The sequence below is a fragment of the Phascolarctos cinereus genome, unplaced genomic scaffold (genome assembly GCF_003287225.1).
Source record: "Phascolarctos cinereus isolate Bilbo 61053 unplaced genomic scaffold, phaCin_HiC Scaffold_5;HRSCAF=322, whole genome shotgun sequence".
NCBI classification, from domain to species: Eukaryota; Metazoa; Chordata; class Mammalia; order Diprotodontia; family Phascolarctidae; genus Phascolarctos; species Phascolarctos cinereus.
The window spans coordinates 196,875,274-196,887,423 of record NW_027555958.1 but is presented as its reverse complement, the minus strand read 5'-3'; the positions used below and the strand labels follow the sequence as shown (position 1 = coordinate 196,887,423).

Genomic DNA, 12,150 nt, shown 5'->3' with positions numbered 1-12,150 from the left:
AAAAAGTATATACATATACATGATATGTGTGTATATGTATGTCTATGTATATGCACGTATATATACATTACATATATATATATATATATATATATGTATATAAATTATTGTGTAAGATCTAAAGAGAGAAGTTTAATAAGTTTGAGGAATGCTGACCCTGACTGTGAAAAATTTCATAAAATAACTTTTCTCAGATAATACTTTTTCTAGCCAATTGAAATCATATGAGGCAAACAGAGATATAGATGACTGACATTTTATTTGATTTTGCAGGACATTTTCTTATACACTGCAATACTTTCCATGTTTCCCAGGCTTTTAACAAGGCCAAACTAATTTTTTTAAAGAAACATTTTAGAACATCTTTACCATTTAATCAGTAAAGGGGAAGGTTGAGCAATTGTACTGGGAATTCAATCAATGTACACATCCATTCTACATCAGCATTTTGCACCTCAAACTGTATCGAAGACCTGTAAACCATCTAAATTATCCAACTCAGACTGCTTTCCCTTTTGCAGCTTCAGCATAGTATATCTTAGGTCAGCGGTATGAGAGAAGACAAGGAGGGAACTGTGTATGAAAGAAACAAGATGTAGAGAGGAGGGAGGAGAAAGAGGCTTTTAACCATATACATTTTTTTGGAAAACTTTATCTTTGGTGATGTAAATATTTTCAGATGTGTGGAAAGTTGTCATGGATGAATACTATTCCACACATTAATGATTGGAAAACACTGTTTCATTTGATTCCAGTTTGTAAAAAAAGGTGTTCCTAAAAAGTTTATTTTTCCTACTTAGCTTCAAAATTCATACTTCTTGTCTAGACACATCTACTTTAAAGTCATTTTGCCATCATGTAAAGGGCCATATGGTACATGTTTAAAATAAAACAGAATTTTTTAAAAAGTGACAATTCTGAGTAATGTCATTGTCCATTGCTCGATATTATAACAGCATACCTAACATGATCATCACTTTGATCCTTTGATTACTATTATCAAAGAATGGACATTGAATGTGGTAAGCTGTCAACTGAATGTGGTAAGCCGTCATAGCTTACTGAATAAACAAGTTCTGTCTGTTCCTTCTGAGATTTCACATTAATCAGTCATCTCAGGCTAATATTAAAAATTGACCATTTGATGATGATATACTTGCCTTTATTTTCCCAGAGTATTATATACTGAATTTTGAATTAATTAGAAATGGAAGAAGATATTGCAATAAGGATGTTGGACCGCTGATAAAACATCTTTGATTATCATGTTTATTTGAATATCATATTTATTTTAATCATTCCTGTCTCAATTCCCCCCCACCCCCATATATTATTACTCTAAGGTCACAGTAGGGTTTGGTAGTGTGGGGAGAAAGAGAATGGGAAAATAATCTAAACTACCTGAGCCCCATAAGACTATTTATTCATAAATCTCCTTGTACTGAGATTCTAAAGAACTTAGAATCAGGGAGTATTAAGACCTGGACGGTTCACTTTCAGACTCACAAAAGTGCTATTATACAGAAAATGTTGATGCCCTCTTCTTTTAATGTACTATATATGTGCACATAAGCATACACATAGACACACTCCAAGAAGCTTGCAAATTTTAGACAAGTTAAGATCATTCACTGTAATAATAATCATCTTTATAGTTGCAATTTGTTGGTTGTGCAATGGTTCATAAAATTGCTACAGCTAACAGCACAAAATAACCAATTCAAGTAATGTTGAATATGTATAAATGTATCCTGGGATGAATAAATTTTAAAGAATTACTGTGCATCTCCATCAAAAGCATTGCTTTTGGCTGCCTGATGACAAATATTATTAATGGACCAAATAAGTAAATTGCAGTTAATAAAAATGAAAAAAAAAACACTTTCAGGGGCAAAGGAGATATGTGTGTGGATGTGCACCTGAATATATGACTATTTAGTGTATAGGCTTTTTGTGTGACTACATATTTAGCCTTCAATCAAATCTTTGATCTCATCCCTATGGGCTCCTCCTTCATTGGCATTGAACACAACCCACCCATTCCCCTTTCTCATCCTGTATAGTTCTTGTCCATTTCTTCCCACAAATTCTTCATCGTAAGTCCACATGATAGGACTTTTGGAAATATATAACCATTTTTTTTAGTCAATTGGGTTAAGTGACTTGCCCAGGGTCACACAGCTAGGATTTGTAACCATTTTTGTGTGTGTCATGAAACCCTTTGGCATTTTGGTGAAGCCTATGGTTGTCACCTTCTCACAAAATATTTTAAAATAATTCAAGGAAATGCTAAATTTTAATTAGAGATGAGCGAAAATAAAGATGTATTTGCCCATCTAAAAGTTCATGGACCCCCTGAACCAAATTCAGGGGGTCCATGAACTTTTAGATGTCTTTTGATGTTATATGGAAACCAACGAGTCATCCTGGATGGCCATCTGTTACTCCTCATTCTTATGGCATGACTGGTCTATCTCCTTTCCTTATCATATATCCCTCTTATAAGATCCTTTATCCTGCTTCTTTGGCATAGTTCCTTGGTGGTAATATGCTATAGTTATTTTCACCCACCATGTTCCTCTCCATTGCCAAAGGAATAATTCACAACTTTAATTCTGTGCAAAATGTGGTGTTGCATTATTTGAAGTAATGCAGCATATTGATGTGAAAAAGGTGTCTATTTAACTATGAAACTTCTGTAAAATGTCCTAAAGACTATTCATCTCATTCTCTTCTTCTGATTCAATCATGGGCCAAATTCACTATCCATCCACAGTTTACCAAAATCTATGTACTGCTCTATGGGCTTTCCATCCAGTTACATATCATAGTTTGCACAATGGGCATTTCCAGTCTACATTTGCAACCTACCTCCTTCATGAATAGTTAGGTCAGATTCTTGCAAGCAATTATAAATCTCACTTTAAAAGTTTTACAATGTAATGGGACTTGGTGTAATCAGCACATAGACATTCACCGATGTCAGCATCTGGAGGACAATTAAACTTGGAGGATTCTCTTGTGTGTTACTTAGATTTCTCTACCTCCCCTCAATTGCAACAAATGTTGGCATATGAACTGCATTTGTCTTCATGGGGATCGTTTTTGTAAATGATATCATGAGCATTGCAATACAAGGTGACCAAATGCCCCTAAAATGTTTCTTGTTGTCTTTGCATGTATGACAAAACCTACACTGCTACCTCCCTTACTTACTTCTCCAAGAACAACATGCTATATTTCTTATCATTTAGCTGCAACTTATTTTTATCTTCTGGTTTCATTTATAGTGAGAATTTTAAGACTGATATGATTCTATTTCTCCAATAGTATATCCATTCATTCATCACTACATGAGTTTCTCACATTGAAAATACTAAAATCTAAGTTAATGTCTACAAATGGGCTAAGGACTGTGGGACTTTTGCCCTGCAGAGGAAGAAGGGGGCTACACAGGACAGAGGTCCATTTTGTATTTTCTGTTTATTAGGTTATCATAGAAAAAAAAATCACCAAATGATTAGCACATAGAAAATAAATCTTTCTGTTCTTAGCTAAGCATGTCTTTGGAAAACCAGCCTAGTCTATGGCCAGAAACCATACTTAAAACTTTCCCAACAAGATAGAACCTGCCTGAGCTTCTGTTCTACTAGCAAAACCTTTGTGAACCTAGGGTCAATCATCTCCATACCATAATGGAACATCAGAGAAGGACTTGAGAAGGATTAGATAACGATGGAAAGGCATTCCATTGGCAAGTGGAAGAAGACAGTAATTTACTTGCTTTCCAAAGCTCAATGCATAAATGCTGCCTTTAAAAAGTGACATGGCATCAAAAATACACCTGTAACGCTATCTGTATAGTTGGCTATTAACCTGGGGTCCTTGAACTTTTTTTGATACTTTGTTAACTGTATTTGATATAAGTGGACAACTTTATACTTCTATGTATTTTATTTTGTGTGTTCAAAAATAATATTTTAGGTCTTACTATGCTTATAGAGGGATCTAAGACATATATACATAATGAGTAAGAATTCCTGCATGAACATTTCTTTCCTATTTCAAGTGCTTGTAAAACAATAGTTAATTCTTAATCATTACCAGTAAATCTGTGTCTTAGATGGGAGTGATGTGGTCTTTTAGCAAAGATTTTTAGAAACCTCAGATACTGAAATAAAAATACAGATAAATTTATATATAGCATGTAAAAAATGTCAGTACAAATTAGAAGGGAAGGCACAATGTATTTGTAATTTCTGAGTTGACGTGAGCAAAAATAATTTCTATAGCCACACAATTTTGTAGCTACCCCTGCAAATACTACCTTGGTCAAAGTTATGTAGAAGCTCTTTGTTGTTCCTTACAGACTAAAAGGATAGTCATTTCACTAGGATTTGACTGAACCTAAGCTTTAATATCAACACTGGAATATTCTAAATTTAAATTTCATCTCTTCAGCCATTCTGACTGTCCTGTGGTGGAGAGATTAAGCAGCAGTGAATTGGTTTGAGCTAGAATAAGCAAGAGGAGTAAGTCATAAAAAGTCATAACAGAGTTCATAAACAGGGAATTCCTTCTTGAATGTCATGCATTTGAATAATTTTCTTCCTTTCCTCTTCTATTTTTATTCTAATGGAGATGAGAGGTCCTGTGGAGAAGGGGGAGAGAGACTGGCTTGAGATAGGACTGAAATCTTATGGACAGCTTTCATTCCTGTAACCTTCATTGATTTTTGAGATTTGTATCCCTCTGTGTACTTGGCCACTCTTGAATTTTCTGTGACAAGAAAAAGAAGACACTTTTGCTTTTTCAAAGTAAGAGAGAAGAATAAATTATGTGGCAAAAACTGTTTGTTGGTGTTGGTTGGTTGTCCTTCATTCTCAAAGAGGACCAAAATGACATCACTATGTCGGAGTCAAGGTACAGTGTGTCTGACTATGGCTTATCAGATGGATATGAGCTTGGAAGGCTCTACCACAGGTCAGGCACAATAGTTCATATGAACATTTGGGGTGGAGATGTCTCTAAATTTGTGCATCTCACATTTCTTTTGAGCTACTGCAAGTCTGCTTCACTTATAGACACAGTGCCTTCTTTGATGCAGGTACGCCATGCTGTTCAGTATTTTGCCAGTGTCTCCCATGTCTCACAATTGATTCCAAAGTTCTTCAGAAAGACCTTGAAAGTGTGATTTTCATCTCTTGTCTGTACTGATGAGGAACATGAGTAAAGATATGACAATATGAGGTTTGTGAAGGAAAAGCAGATATTCTTCAAAAGGTAGAGAAGAGAGTCTAAAGAAAAAAAAAATCCATCAAGGTTTCCCAAGCATGGAAAGTATTTTACCTCAAAAAATTATTTATTTGTTTGTAACAATATGTGATTTGAAAATAATTTCAGCCATCATTCCTCAAGGGTTATAGAAGAGGTGACTTTATAAATGGATGTTAGTTGTAAATTATTTTTAATGCTGTAGCAGAGGTGGATTTGAGATTGGAGCTTAGCCCAGGATTCAAAGGCATCTTGGATGGAGGAGATTTGCAAGAAGGCAGTGATGGTGGGATTAAAGATAGTAAAGGGAGAGTAAGTATGTGATAGATTGAAAAGACTTCTCTTTGGTCTTACAGTCTTCATAATCATCTTCATCATGAACATTTTACTTTTTAGCATCACTTCCCTCTCTACAGATCAGAGAAGAAACTGAATACTGAAGCTAAGCATTGGAGGCACTGTGCTAAGCGAATAGTGCTAAACGCACTACTAATAATGACTACTTAGCATCTACAATGAAAAAAAATATCTAAAATAGTGACATTTGAATGATTTGAATTGTTGATGAAATTGGAGAATTTGTAGATCATGACTTGGACTGTTGCATATTTCTATACTGTGTTAAGATGTGACATCTCTTAATTTTTAACTCACTTTTCAAAAAGAAGAGGCTTTGAACATTGTCTCTTATTAAGATTGCTTCTTAATGCCCATTTAAATTTATTGTGAGTAGTAGAAGAGAAATTTTTTCTATAAACTCTTGATTCTATTGTCATATATCCTAACAATTTTTGTAGTGAAACCCTTCTTTGTTTTGCCAGAGAGTTTGATATAGGCTCATGGTTTTTCTTTTTAAAATCCAGAGTAATTGATCTAACATGTTCACTTTTGTCTTCTCCTGCCATTTTGGGGAGCTAGTTATGCTGAATATTCACGGAATTCAATAATATTCCCCTCAGACTAAGGAAAATAAGCTTTCCCTTCCCTAGCTACTGAGCAGAAACGATGCTCTCTATTTCATAGTATGCACAGAAAAAAAAAATTCCACCAGTCCCTGAATTTCCCTTCTTACCCATTCCTCTATTGCAAACACTCCCTATGACTATAATAAAGTCAGCTTATGTTTATTTAGAGACAAAAACCTATTATAAAAGTATAAACAATATTTTAAAAGGGCAGGAAACCCCAAAAGAATAAGCAGCATGGATTCACTAGGAATCAAGGAGGGAAGGGGTGAAAAGGTAGAAGAAGGTAGAGAGAAGGTAAAGGAAGTAAGGAGAAAATACATTTATAAAGACCCACAAGTGCAATAAGAAAAGCACCATAAGATAAACAGCAAGTTCTGTCCAGGAGGGTCACTCCTTAGGCAGATCAGTGAGCTAGACAACTACAGTCAATTTTGGGTAGTAGTCTCCTATATGTTTGTATATGTGTATTTATGTACATATCTACTATTTCAATACAATTGGTTCCTATGCAAATCTATGTATTTTAAGTATCTAAACAAACATACATACATATATATATATATATATAATATATATATATATATACACGCATTAGGTATATATATATACACATATGTATATATACACACATTATGTGTATATATATACACATATATGTATATACACACACATGTATATATATACACACAATGTGTATAAATATATGTATACATCATATACATATACATATACGCATGGATATATGCATACACACACACATATATTCTGAGAAGGAGGTCTATAGGTTTCACCAGACTACTAAAGGGGTACATGACAAGAAATAAGTAACATCGTTGCAGCTAGGAAACTTAACACTTCCCAACAGCTCCTGTTGCTAATATAGAACTACAATAGAATTGTGGAACTTAGCAGTCCAAAGGAAATTTAGAGACCATGAAGCCCAACTTCTTCATTTTGTAGGTAAGGAAATGGAGGTGTAAGGGCATTAAATGACTTTCTGCAGTTCAAATAGTTGGTTAGTGTCAGAGCCAGGACTCAAATTCAGCCTTTTCTTCTTAGTCTCCCACTAAGCACCTTTTAAGTGACTCTGAGCTCATAATGTTGTCTTCATTAGTAGTCAGAATCCTCTGCCCTGCTGAAAATTAATGAATAAGCCCATGAAATTTATTTAATTCAGTACATCAATGTGATCTCATCTGTCTACATTGCTACTGATGGCAACTTAACTACAACTTTCCAAGGGTAAATCAGGAGGAAAAATTAAAAAGTAAGTTTACTGAATATCTACAAAGAGAATTAAAATTAAGATGCCACACATCTAAGGTTATTATATGTACTTAGAAAATTAATTTGAAGTAAAGGTCAGGATAAGATAATTAAAGGTGGAATTTAAAGCAACAGGAAAGTGGGAACAGGAAGACCATGGACAAATGAATATACAAATCAAAAGGTGGGAGAACTTTGACCCTTATTGTGAAGCTTCAGAAACTAGATGTAATCTCCAGGTCATTTCACAACTTACTGGCCCTCTGAGCAGATTTTTGTAATTACTATTTTGTTCATTAATTTGCAACTCTTGTTCATAACAGCACACTCTAATATTTCTACCCAACGGTGACTCAATCTTTTCTCTCCATCTCAGAAATAGAAAGCATCTACTATTTGTCATTAAAAGGGTACTAACATTTGCAATAAAGAGGGTCATGAAATCCCCCCTGGGAACTATTTGCTTGATGCAGGGTGTTTAAATGTTTTTAACCACAGGGCATTTTCAAACACAGTTCTTCTAATTTATGTAAGGCATTCATTAGCATAGAATATTTACAGGAATAAGCAGAATCCAAGTATAACTAAGCACCAGGACAGCAAGAATTGACTCCATGGAACAATCTCAGATTATAATAACAAAACTTGGTAAAGTCATACCTTAAAGTTGATGATCAGGTAGTCCCCAATGTGACCTCAGAGTATTAAAAGGCTTTCATTACCTAAGAAAAAGCTCAGAGGAAGTCTGTTGCTTTGTACAAAGCACAGAGAAGGTATATTTATTTTATTACCTCTTCCTTAGCTTGTGCCCTACAAGACTGAATTTCCCTTTTTTAAAGTAACTATATAGTGAATATTTCAAGAAAATACCTCTTCCCAAGGGTACGTCCATCAGTTAACTATATGATGACAGCTTTAGATCTGGAAGGAACCTCAGAGCCATCTAGTCTATTGTCCTCTTTTTACAGATGAGGAAATAGAGGTCCAAAAAGCTTAGATAACTAGTCCAAAGCCATGGCAGGTAGTAAATTAGAAGGATGGGATTTGAATCCTAACCTTCTGAGTTAGGTCAATGCCCTCAATGCTGTGCCGTACTGAACGGTATTTCTCAATTTTTTTTTTCACGTAGACACCACCAGATGTCTAAACTTTCTGTGAGACATTATGACCAACTTATGAGTGGGAGGATCCCACAGAATAAAACTTGATTGAGGAAGGTATGAGGCATCATCGTATGTTACCATAAGTGGTGAAAGGTGATCTTTGAAAAATTGATATTCTAATAAAATCATGAAGAAGAAAAGAAGAGGGAGGATCAACTGAATGGCAAATATTATTGAGTACTCAGTATGTGCTTAGTATTGTGTCAAGAGAATGTTCCCTTCTTTGAAGAATTCCTAAAACTTGGAAGGAAATACAGAAGGGGGAAGGAGAAAGAGTTGGCACTTGATGTTCGGTACATGAATGAATGAATAAATGAACCTAGACAGTCTCTTTAACTAAGCAGTGTAGCTTGACTATAAAATTGTGCAAATGGTTTTATTGTGTGGCTCTTGAAAATTAATCTCATCCTATCATAGTTACTCCATGAAGCAATCTAGAAAAAGTGAAATGGAGTGTCACTAACTGTATTAAGGCTAAATGCCTCCTAAATATACCTTAGCCTAGTGTTTTAAGCCTTAATTTACCCATTATTAATTGCTAGATAAATATATTCCCTGAGAACAGACACCATAATTTATAATAGGATTAGAGTTAGAAGGGATCTTAGAAGGCAAGTCCAACTCTCCCATTTTACAGATGAAGAAACTGAGGCTCAGAGAGGGTAAATTCCATGCCTGGAGTCACATAGCTAGTGAGTGACAGAGAAGGAATTTGAATCCAGGCCTTCTGAGATCACATCTAGCACTCTATCCACTAAGTTACACTGCCTATTTTTTTTTCAAACTCATAAAATCTTACTGTATGAGTGAATTATGTCAGTTTAGAACTGGAGTATCTTGAAGATCAATAGGAACCTTCATGATATTTATTCTTATGTGGAAATTGATATGGCTCAATCCTGTTGAAAATACTTCATTATAGTAATGGAGTTCTAATCTGATGGATGTGGTCATTATGTTGGTCAATTGCAACCTACCCAGGTCTATATATACTGTACAACTTTTGTCTATGTCTTTCCCTGAGTCCCTGGGAACAGGGTGAATCCAACCAGTAGGGAACCATTCTTCACATTCACAACAGTATATAGATGTGAAGGAACACATGAACTATACATTACTTATTCCTTATTCTCACTATAGGGCAGCTAGGTGGTATAATGGATAGAACATTGGGCTTGGAATCAGGAAGACTCATCTGAATTCCTGAGTTCAAATCTGACCTCAGATACTTACTAGCTGTGTGGGGCAAGCCACTCAACCTTGTTTGCCTTAGTTCCTCATCTATAAAATTAGCTGGAGAAGGAAACTGCTCTAGTATCTTTGCCAAGAAAACCCCAGATGGAGTCCCAAAGAGTTGGACATACCCGAAATAATATAACAACAAATTCTTGCTATGTGACTAGCTTGTCTTATTTTATTTATTCTCTGCTAATACATTTTTCAGCTAACAATAATGGTGAGGGTACTCATGACACCAGCTCCAACTCCAAGTTATATAGTGTTTTAAGATTCACAAATCAATTTCTACAGAACAACCCTGAAAGTGAGGCTTTATAAGTATCCATTCTAAAGGTAGGCAATCTGAAGCTCAGAAAGGTTATAAGTGACTTGCCCACCCATTTAGTGAGCATCGGAGGCTGGGAATTAAGCAACCTCTTTCACACTAGCACTTATCTGTTATAAGACAAGATTTTCATTTGTCATAAAAAGATCTATATTCTCTGTAATTGTGAACAATCGCAGAAGTTGTCCAAGTTCTTAAACATTGGAAGTTTTTTTTTCTCATTTATGGTTGAAGATTTGAAAATACATATTCCTTTCATACCCCCCCCACCTTAATTTAAACCCATACTGTGTATGGTGGCAGTAATTTCAATTTTGAAGGGCGCTGGTAGTATATTTCTTAATTAGTGAATATCTTTAGAAGACCATAATATGCAGAAAAGCTCACACTGTGGGTTTAGCTGGTCATTAAAAATCTTGTGTTCATCTGGCAAGCAAGTACTTGAATTTGTGCCTAGAGAACTCTCCCCGCCTCCTCAAGACTCTGTGACAAGTCATTTTCCCCCTCCACGTTCCTGCTTAATTCTGTGCTGAAGATTTGAATGTGGGAGTTAAGGGGTGAGCAGCAGACAATGTGTGCTTGGTGAAAATAGAGTTAGAATCATAAAGGTCACCAGGTTGCCCTGCACCAGCTTTACCTCCTGTAGTCCTTCTTGTTGATTGTTGGGCCCGCATACTGTAGGTTTTTTTGGACTATAGAATACAAACTATAGTCTACATTCAAAGGGATGTAAAAATAAATGTTGGCTCCTAACAGAAAATGCTAGAGATGAAAATGGAACAAATTAACACCAAGCATAGGTTGGAATGAATCACATTTTGTCAGCTTTCAAGTATTACAATTATCTACCTAAAAATATTCTCTTGTCCTCAGTCACCTGATCTAGTGACTGTTTTACCCTTGTTTGCCACTTTTAAACCCATTGGCACTTTGCTATGTTTGTTTTGGAATTAGAGGGTTACTAGTCTCCAATATTTCCCACTTAATAATTATCTCTTAATTACCATATTTTTTCTTTTAAGATAAATACAATAGAATCACCCTAATTTACACTAATTGTTGGTGGGTGGGTTGTAGCCTAAAATTTAGGGATAAGTAAATGTCAGGGAGGTGGAAGGGGAGGAGGAAAGGGTGTCTGGGAGTTCTGATACCGTCTGTTAAATACAGTAGTTGGAAAGAAGAAAATGTTATGCTGGCCTTGGTCCTGGTGCTCTGGTAGGCTGTTCCTATTGCTTGCCTCATTTAACTTTAAAAAACTACATATTATGGTGATGCTTTTTTTAAAAAAATCTGGTTATTTTCCCATTCCTCCTCCATTGCCATCTCCCCAATATCCCTTTCTGAGAATCCTTTCTAGAAATGAAGAAATACAGCCAACAATTGAAAGGTCTGACGATGCACATATGCCTCAGTCCTCACTTGTAGCTACAACCTCTCCACAGTGAGAGGCCTAAGTTCCCCTTTATCAAGATTGCCACTGCATTGAGCCAAGTTTCAATATTTTTAAATATCATTTTTCCCTTGTATTAATGTGGTCAATGTATAAGTGATTCTTCCATAAGATCTTCCAAGTTTACTTAGTTCTTCAATTTTTTTTCTTTTTTTTTTATGAACTTAACAAACATGAGCATTATAATATTCAAAGAGGAACAAAAAAGAAAGGTTGCATTAGGAAACTGGGAACTTCTATTGCATATTTTTTTAAGGACATATTAAATTTGTCATGGAAACAAAACTGCCCTACTTGTTTATGCCCCTTCTGAATTTCCTTCTGCTCACTTCTATGAAGTTTTTAAAATATTTCATTGATGTTGCTTCCTTTCTTTTCTTTTTTTCATTTCTATCACTACCTCCCACTGCCATAATTCTTTATATTAGTCATTTCTTATGGAGCAAAAATATCCAATTGCATTCA

The 12,150-nt window shown here is 35.2% G+C and overlaps 1 protein-coding gene across 23 annotated transcripts in view; it reads left to right on the top strand.

The window, feature by feature from the left end:
* Positions 1-12,150, top strand: part of RIMS1 (regulating synaptic membrane exocytosis 1) — a 699,885-nt gene that overhangs the window by 55,624 nt on the left and 632,111 nt on the right. The gene's annotated exons all lie outside the window — the stretch shown is intronic.